Source organism: Triticum dicoccoides, chromosome 4A, assembly GCF_002162155.2.
Source record: "Triticum dicoccoides isolate Atlit2015 ecotype Zavitan chromosome 4A, WEW_v2.0, whole genome shotgun sequence".
Classification (NCBI taxonomy): domain Eukaryota; kingdom Viridiplantae; phylum Streptophyta; class Magnoliopsida; order Poales; family Poaceae; genus Triticum; species Triticum dicoccoides.
In genome coordinates, this window is record NC_041386.1 from 262,732,930 (window position 1) to 262,742,317 (window position 9,388).

Here is a 9,388-nt window from a genome sequence, read left to right on the forward strand (position 1 = left end):
GCATTGGCCCTCCCATACAACGCCATACTCAGGTACCCAGCTCTTGCCCAGTTCATGGCAGCAACCAATCATGCTTACAACCTCATGAAGATGCCGGGGAGCGAGGGTATCCTCACCATCAAGCGGGATGCCAAGGAGGCCCTGGCGGCGCTCAAGCTTGCCCTCAAGGCCGCCACGACAGCACGACCCGCCAACGCAGATACCTCCAAGGCCAGGGAGCCGCGCCAACCAAGAAGAAGCAGTTCTTCACTCAGGACAAGGTAGAAACCAAGCAAGTGCTGGTTGAGGAGGACGGGTCCTCAAGGGCAACCTTTACCATAGGCGCCAACCTTGAGCCTGGTCGGGAGGAGGCGCTAGTGAAGTTCTTGCGTGCAAACAAGGGAGTGTTCGCCTGGGAGCCCAATCAGCTGGTAGGGGTCCCAAGAGAGGTAATAGAGCACCACCTGAAGGTGTGCCCCAACGTACACCCCGTGACGCAGCAGGCCAGGCGGTAGTCCACGGAGAAGCAAGCTTTCGTCGTCCAAGAAACCCGCAATGTAGCATCCCAATTTTTATTAAATTTGGATGTTAATAGAATCATTCAATGCATATCATATTTCCTTGCATTTTGGAGTTTTTAAAATATTCAAATAATATTTTTTTCTACTCGAGAAAAACAAATGAGAGGGGATAAGATGACTTCCTCAAAATATAAAATAGTGGGAAATTTTATTTTGAATATTAATTGAAGCTTTGGAGTTTATTGGTAATTATTTTATTTGCAAAAAGTGCATTAATTGCATTAGGAAATTATTTTCAAAATGTTCTGTGCTTAAGTAAATGTTCATTAGGTTCTAAATATTATATAGTTATTTTAGAAATTATTCTGGTGTTTTTAGTAATTCATTTGAATTAGTTATGGGCCAGTTTAGTCTCTTGTTAAAAAAACACACACACGCATGCAGCCTGGACCGAAATTGGGTTCGGCCCAGGAGCGCCCGACCGGCCCAGCTGGCCATTTGGCCCAAGGCCGACGCCCCAGCGCCCGATGCTTCCGCCCGGTCGACCGCTCCGCGCCCGCCCTTGCTCACCTCCTCTCGCTACCGCTGCCAGGCGTGCCCCACCCGTCAGGCCATCCCCAACCTCCCGGACCGCGCGGGATAAACACCCGCGCCTCGCCCCCCGCAACCGCCGGCCGCCTCGCGCTCAAATAATGATTACCCGTCGACCCTGAGCCCTCTGCCCTCGCCTATAAAAGCCCCTCGACACCCTCTTCCAAAGCCGCCATCTTGCTTCTCCCCACGCCGCCCATAGTCGCCGATGTCGACGTTCGCATCTCGCCGGACCCGCGCCGCTCCATCGTCCTTTTCGCCGCCAGTAAGCCACTGTGGCCTCCACCTTCTTCGTCAAATGATTTCCCGCGGCAAGGCGCACCCGTTTGACATGGTTTTTGCCCCTAGGTCCCGTCGAAGCCGCCGCACCGTTGACGCCGGAGCCGCCAGAGCACCGAAGGCCGCTGTATTCGCCCCACCCCATCCGGACACTGCCGACGCCACCATCCGGATGCCCAAGCCGCGCCGCACCTCCCCGTCTTCTTCCCCGACACCGAGGACCGTCGTAGGCGCTGCCCCGCCACCGACTGACGCAGCGCCGCCGTCCTCTGCTCGTCGCCGACGTCGCCAGCCGCTGTAAGCCGCCGCACCTCCTCTGGTTCGTTAGATTGAAGATCAACGGCTTAGATTAGATTGGGTAGGTTGTTTTTTTAGTCGAACCGGTACGCGGTTAACCGCGGGTTTTATTTTTAAAACCAATCGGTTTTTGCTTAAGTTACACTACACCACGGTAGAGGTTAGGTGACACACTTTTGTTGGCAAAGGTCTATTAATCTCTACGGGAGATATGTCGCCGTAGCTTTGAAGCTTTGTAATCAGATCATTTGTCGGCCAATGTACATCATAATAGACACACTATGTGTCGGAAATCATGCAACGACAATGTATATGTCGGCAACCACTTAGTGACATAGCATCTGTCGGTAGATGTGCACGTCCTGATAGTTTTTATGTCGACGTAGGTATGTGCTTAACGACATAATATATGTCAGCGTAGCTAGGGTGTATGGACACAGATTAAGTGTCGGTGTATGTGGACACGTGTCAAGCAAGGAAAGGCGAAACAATTGACGCGTGAATTAGGCGCGAGAGCCCAAAAATTTCAGTGCGGCCGGCCTAGTTTTCAACCCCAAAGGAACCCGTAGCCTCACATCCACTCGCGTTAACCCTATCCACTCTGCCCCTGCCCCCAACTTCCGCCGCGGCCGTTCTCGGGGTCTCCGTCCTCGGACCTGTCCCTGCCGCCACCGGCGGCCATAGCCCCGAGCTCCCGGCCCCCTCCATCGCCTACCTTCCTTTGTCCCTTTGCTGCCCGAGTTCCCACCGCCGGCGGTGAGCATAACCCAGATCCCCTAACCACATCGATGCATGCCTTCCCTAGTGACGCGGCCACCGACAGCCCCGTCCACCGCTAGCCCTCTCGAAGGACCAAGACAGCGCCCTCCACTTCCTCCTCTCAGGGAAAGATCCTTCCTATTCTTCCTCTCTGGAAGGACCAAGACAGCGCCCTCCTCTTCTTCCTCTCAGGGAAAGATTCCATATGTGGTATGTTGCATCGCAGGAAAAATTATCTTTTGCCATCTCATGTGCCTGCCTAGTTGGTTATATCTATTAGTTTGGTCTGACAAGCTCTTGTCTGTTATGTGATGCTTTATTTCTCTAAAAATGTTGTGGATCTGAAAATTTTCAGTTACTCTGTTATGGATCTGGTTTAACTCTAATGTTGATGCACTATTGTTGTCATTGCAGACTATTAATGCATTTAGTTCTCTGTGAAATTTTTCAGCTACTTTATTTGGTTAATTGTGTTGTGCGACTACTTTGTTAGGCATCCAGTAATACTTTTGTTGGTGCGTGAAGTTCAACAAAATATTATAAAAGTGAACCTTGATTTTAATTTGGAGACACAAGAAAGACACTGGCATATAAAATGTCATCGAGACAATGGCATATATATGTCATTGGGAAAACGAATGGACATGTAGGAAATTGTTGGTCTGGTGTCCTGTTTTAACACTTGTTTGAAACATCTGAATATTACACCCTAAATCCTATGTAAACCTTGGGAACTTATTATCACTGGATCTTATTGTTGCCATGTAAGCTTGATTGCTGATCTACAACATGGTTATGCTTTATGTCATGTCTTCACCTTTGTTTGGCCAATCTGAATAGAAGAACAAAAACACAACTCCCTAATCCTTTAGATTCAGTATGTGGCTCCATGCAAGTTTATCACTGGCATATAATTATATGATGATAAGCTTCATTGTTTTATTTTCAGCTTGTGCTAGAGGCATGCCGCTGGCACCGTTGGGCCCTCATTTATGTTATACAAGCCATTTGAGGATATGACGTGGTAAGTCAGCAAATGGAATGGATGGATCCATCATTTTGCCATCCTGATGCTTGTCCAGGATTTCCTTTTTGTTAACCAGTTCAACTAGTCCATCATTTTAAACTAGGCCCGAGAAATGAAGGTTCAGTTTATCACAAACAATTTTAATATGTATCACCTTACTATCTTGGCAGATGAGCTATTTTTCAGTCAACGTGTGGCGAGTCCACTTGGAACTGAATAGGCACTGGTTCTTCTTCTTACTCTCCATGAGCCCCTTATACTACTGCTATGGTTTATGTGCCTACTTTTAACTCTCTAATCTGAAATTGGGCTGCTTTGTTTCAGCTGATCTGTTAGTGTGGGTGGGATATACAGAACAACCTTGAGATGTGTCTGCGACCAATCCACATTCGGCACAACTCCCACAACTTGAACACCAAGCTCTTTGCCATTTAAGTACGTATCTGCACCCCAAATGGCTTATTTCAAAGTGTAGAGCGTAGTTTGCAACTGAATGGCTCAGTTTGTCCTGTGATTGCGTCATGTGTAATTTAAATTCACTACTACCAGCACTAGCCGTTGTAACTGTGGCTCACTGGTTGTATTAGGAAATGCTCTGCTAATGTTTGTGCAACTCATGACCGGTATTTGAATCAATTCACTGGGCATTACGTAACAGCTGAACACCACTTTTATTTTATGGTAGATGGTTGAGAGAATAAACTGGATGGATGACAAATCCGAGAAGGGCATTGAACAAAGTGTAGGTATCATGGTAAATTATCTCTAAGGTATTCCTTTAGCCTTTTAGTGTGTTTAGAAGTTACAAGATGACATGATTTGTTTCTCTGTATGAAGGATCTATCTGCATGCATACTATATTTATCGGCTTTATTCATACTGATGTCTTGCCAAAGCAACTATGTATTAGAACAGAAGCAATAGGGGCCTGAACCAATAGGGGTCTTCCCAAAGCCAACCAATCCAGTTTACGCATCCATTTGGCCAAGCTAATTGGTTGCAACGTGAATGAAAATAGGCCAATGATTGCAGCGAGAGATGCCTTGCTGATTAGTAGTATGCGGTTGTCCATGAGCGTCTCCCTTTTATAGGTATTTGACTGTTAGACAATTTATATACATGTCCATGCATGGGTCTGTTGAATTTTTTCCTAGATTTCAAAGTGATCCCTTGGTATGCGTTTGTATTTCTATGAAATATGATCCTGCTGTTTTTTAGGAAAAATATTCTGGTGTCATAAGTCTAGATGCTTTTGCTGGTATCCAGATCTTTGTTGGCACGGCTGCACCTCTTTGGTTACCTAGCATGGCAATGCAACATAAGTCTACATGGTATTGTTGTACATAACATGATAGAACATAAATTGTTGACACTAAGCGCACATATTTTGGTACTTAGTCGTCCATGCATGATTTATTATAGTTAAAATTCTATTGTAGGTGCGAACCAACATGTGATTGGGTGGTTAGGGGTAGGGTGCGCGTGCGTGCGTTTATATGGATACGTGTATGTGCGTATGTATGAGCGTGTGTGTCTGCACTATGTTGAAAACAAATGTATTGTAGGAATGCTTTATTTTTAAAAAGAATGCGAAGAGAGATACTTCATTAGATAAAAAAAGTATCTCCTAATATCATTGTCATCACTATAAGTTTGATTTGTATAAGTGCAAATCTACTTGGTAGAGCTATTCTTTTTGTGAAACCCTTGTCTGAGTTAAACATGACGCACTAAGCAATACGGACTGTATTATGATAGAACGCTAATGTTCGGACTATCTATTTGGTAGAGCTAGTATTTTTTTTAAATCCACAGGACACATCAAATAGGAGTCCAGGCTGTTTTTTTCTTTCACATGCTAGGGCGCTTATCTTGTGCGTGGGGGGTTAGGTGCCGGACTCTTCTTTTGTTTTTTCGTACTGGACGCTTCCTCTTTCCCGTGGGAGGTTATGTAGCTCTTAATCATGAAAAATCTAGAGAGGTTGCGAAGGAGTTTGTCTTTTCTTCAGTGAATGCTTATGTAATAGACTATAAAATAAGCTACTGGGTTGTATGATCTCTGTTTCAGATGGTCAATACCTTCATTGTTGATAAAACTGCAAGCACATGAACATAGTTCTGTATAGTACCATGTGAGCCGTTGATATCATGAGGATTTATTGATTGACTGTGTTAATCCACAAATGAGCTTTGAACAACTTGAGCTGATTACACTTTCTTGACAATTTTTTGTCAAAAATTCCAGGTACTTAGCCAACTGGTGCACATGGACGTGATGACTTTGCAGCGTTTATGGACCAACCACTTGTAATCATGGATCTTATGTGTTGTAGACCATTTGGTGATTTGGTTATTTTGGAGCTTGCATTTTGTGCATGTGGATACAGACTTGTGTGTACTGGATCATCTAGTTGAAGTTTCTCATACCAGCAAATAATGCTATCTTTTTGTGACTTGTGTGTTCTTGGTGATTATTAAGATGGTAAAAACTATGCTTTATCAAGATTGATGTGTTTGTCAACTTGTGTTCAATGTATACGAACGTTTGTGAATATATTTCATTGTTGTACAATATGTGTTCATCTTGAACCTGCTTCTGGATGTGGGGATAATAATTGAATCTGTTTAGAGCTTGTATATATTGTTTGGCTGCACATCACTTTACCAGCAATTTATTAGTCGGCAAAAGCACTATCTCAGTGTAGGTAGGGCGTATGTTGATAGACTATCTGTTGGCATAGATATGGTGTACGTGGCTAATAAAGTGTCGGCATAGGTAGGGTATATGTGGACACGCTATCTGTTGGCATAGATAGGGTGTATGTTGTCTGATAAACTGTCGGCATATGTAGGGTGTATGTGGACATATCATCTGTCGGCGTATGTAGGGTGTATGCTGACTGAAAATGTGTTGGGAAGTAAATAACTGTCGGCAATACCTTTGCCCACAACAAGTCCTCCGACTCTTTCATCTTCTGTCAGCATTGGTGTTAGCTACAACTTAACTGTCGGCAAAGGTACCCTATGCCGACACATTGGTGTGTCACGGAAGCTCTACCATGGTGTAGTGTTAGCCGCCGCCGTCGATCTGCTTAAGGTCCGAACGTCCGCTGTATAAGCTACGCGGCGAACACCTTTCGGCCAGTAGGAATCTGCCACGTGCCAGGGACCTGTTTGTGATAACTTTCTTCACTGTTTAATCCCTGTATTTAGCAGATTAGTCCCTGAACTTGGATTAGCCATAACTTTTTAACCGTAGATCCAAACTCGATGAAACCAACGGCAAATTCTTCATCATGATTAGCTCTATCCAGTTGTATACTTTTTGCAAACTTTTGTCAGATTCAAATTTGAATTTATTCAGATTCGAATGCGAACTTCAAATGGCCATATCTCCCAAACCGTAGCTCTGATTAAGTCGATTCCTTTTGCATGTTGTCACCGTAGCAAAACTCTATCACCTGGACCTTTGTCACAATAATTTTCACACACTAGAATCTGCCCTTTAATATTTTACTAGTATGCATAGTATGCACTATATTCCGCATCACTCTTTGAACCATAGGCCTATGTTGTTTTACACTTAGAATGTTTTTGTGGTAGCTTAGTGTGTTGTATTTTCATTTGGTTTTTCCGATACTTCTTGCTTTGCATGTTCTTTTGGTTCTCTGGAATGTTGCTTATGTTTGTTTATCTTCGTTGCGATAGATTGCTCGGAGTGCGAAGCAGAATATTATCAGTCTTTAGAATTCAACCAGCAGTACCAAGGCAAGTTGCATCTTGATCATGTTTCATTACCTATGTTTTTATTATGCACTTAGTTCTTTGCGGTAGGAGTGCATGGTAGTAAACTGATGCTGCATGACTATGCTTTTCACCCAGTAGGTCATTGAGGCAGGTCTGAACCATATAACATTGTCGCCATCGTTTTACATTATGTTGCTACGCTAAGTAGACGTGGATTGGGGAGTGATGATTGTAAAGTTTGAGTGACAATGTAGTAAATAGGACCTAAGATAATTAATGAACTACCTGGGCGGGAACTTGTTGTAATGGTGGCGAAGTATAGTGGGGCACGCATGGGAAATCCATGGTGGTGCACCACTAGTGGACCATCCGCTCAGGCTCAAAGAGATCAATTGTATTCATATGTTTGGAAGCTTGCGTGTGCAGCCACAAGCCAATATGGGATCTGGCTTAGCTGAGTAGTTAGTGTGACCCCTTCCGGGATGGGCTAGCAGATGTAGAATGATGTAGGTGTACCAGCCTATCCGTGGGTTAAGGGGGAACATTTTTGAAAGGCTATGTCTCGATATTCCGATCATGGAGGTGGTCGAGTCTTGTGGGGAAAAGTGCGCAAACCTCTACAGAGTGTCAACCTAATCGATTAGCCGTGTCCCTGGTTACGGTCAATTTGAGCATCTAGTAGTGGAAATACTGGGAGATCTCCTCACCTTTAATTAAAACAGTTGGGTTTTAAATGAAACTTGGGAACGGATGGAGTTGGATTTACCAACTCATCCTATGCAAATGTGTAGTAGTAGAATAACATCTTTCCTAATAGAGAAAAACTAGCTTTATGCAAGAAACTAAACTTAGAGATTTCCACCAGCCAAGTTGCATGTACAAGTGGGTTCTTTACACTTATGATGTGACTTGCCAGTACATTCAATGTACTGACCTATATGGTTGCAACTTATCACGTTGCAGATATATCCCATGAGGATTAACGTGCGATAGGTCGATGTTCTACACTCAACCTTGCTCGTGGAGTTGGACTCATTTACTACTTTGCTTCCGCAGTATTTGCTTATTGGCTCTATGCCCTATTTTGTAATAAGTGTATTGCTCCTGGACTATCGATGTAATAAAGAGATGTGTGTTATTTCTGTTATTTCATCGAGTACTGTGTGTGCTAGCAAGTCGATCCAGGGACTAGCACGGTAAGCACAGAGACTTCGACTCTTACTGAGTCGGCTTGCTACAAGATGGTATCAGAGCACACGTTGGCTGTAGGATGCGACCCCTAGAAATGGAGAAAATCCATAGGATAAAAACTATATTTTTCATTTTCCATATATATCCTTTGGTCTCGTACCTTCTCTGCCTCAATACTAATTTCTTCTCTTTTTCAAAATGTAGATGTCATCCGCCCTTGTTGAGTTCGAGCAGCCCGATGAGACCATGCCCTTTGGACGGCAGCTGGTGAAGATCACGAAGCACCTGAAGATTGGGCTTCCCACATTCACTGGAACCTTCACAGCCACCTTGCCCGAGGAGACACGTTGGAGGATCGATGCTCATATCCCCGGACGCATCCTCGGAAACCGCACCAAGCCCATTGACTTCCATGTGGATACTACAACATGGGGCTTGGGCAGGGGTATTGCTTCTCACATTGCTGGACGCATTCGAGAGGTGTATGACGAAGACCTCATGAGGACCTCCTTCGTGATGTACGGACGCCGCGACGCAAATGGAGATGTGGTGCGTACCCTGGAGGACGAGACGGTAGCATCCCATATCCAGGACATGGAGGAGCACATTCGCATGATGGAGCTGGAGCTGTCCGACAACATGGTCGTCATCAAGAACCTCATGACCCGCAAGGTCGAGCTAGAGGAGGAGCTCCAGGACGCTCGCATCGAGCATGAGGGAGAGCTGGACGCACTGCAGGAGAAGATCGACGACCTGAAGCTTGCGCTTGAGGAGGCCGAGGAGAAGCTGGATGAGGGGGAAAACATCCAGGACGATCAATCATATGGTGCCTATGTCAGCCAGGGGAGGGACCAAAATGATGAGCTCGGAGATGATGACACGGAGAGCGATGCAAGGACACCCGATGTCGACATGGTTGACTGGTCCTCATCTGATGAGAGTTAGATTTTACACCACCATGAGAGTTTATAAATTTGATTTCGTTATCCCATTAGTT

The 9,388-nt window shown here is 44.9% G+C and overlaps 2 long non-coding RNA genes across 2 annotated transcripts; both read left to right on the forward strand.

The window, feature by feature from the left end:
• Window positions 1-2,280: 2,280 nt before the first annotated feature.
• On the forward strand, window positions 2,281-3,644 carry LOC119288875. Its single transcript, XR_005141322.1, has 3 exons — window positions 2,281-2,636; window positions 3,376-3,450; window positions 3,624-3,644. It is a non-coding gene; the product is annotated as an uncharacterized LOC119288875 (long non-coding RNA).
• Window positions 3,645-3,803: 159 nt separating this feature from the next.
• On the forward strand, window positions 3,804-5,760 carry LOC119288876. The gene is made up of 3 exons (XR_005141323.1): window positions 3,804-3,888; window positions 4,139-4,223; window positions 5,699-5,760. It is a non-coding gene; the product is annotated as an uncharacterized LOC119288876 (long non-coding RNA).
• Window positions 5,761-9,388: the final 3,628 nt, after the last annotated feature.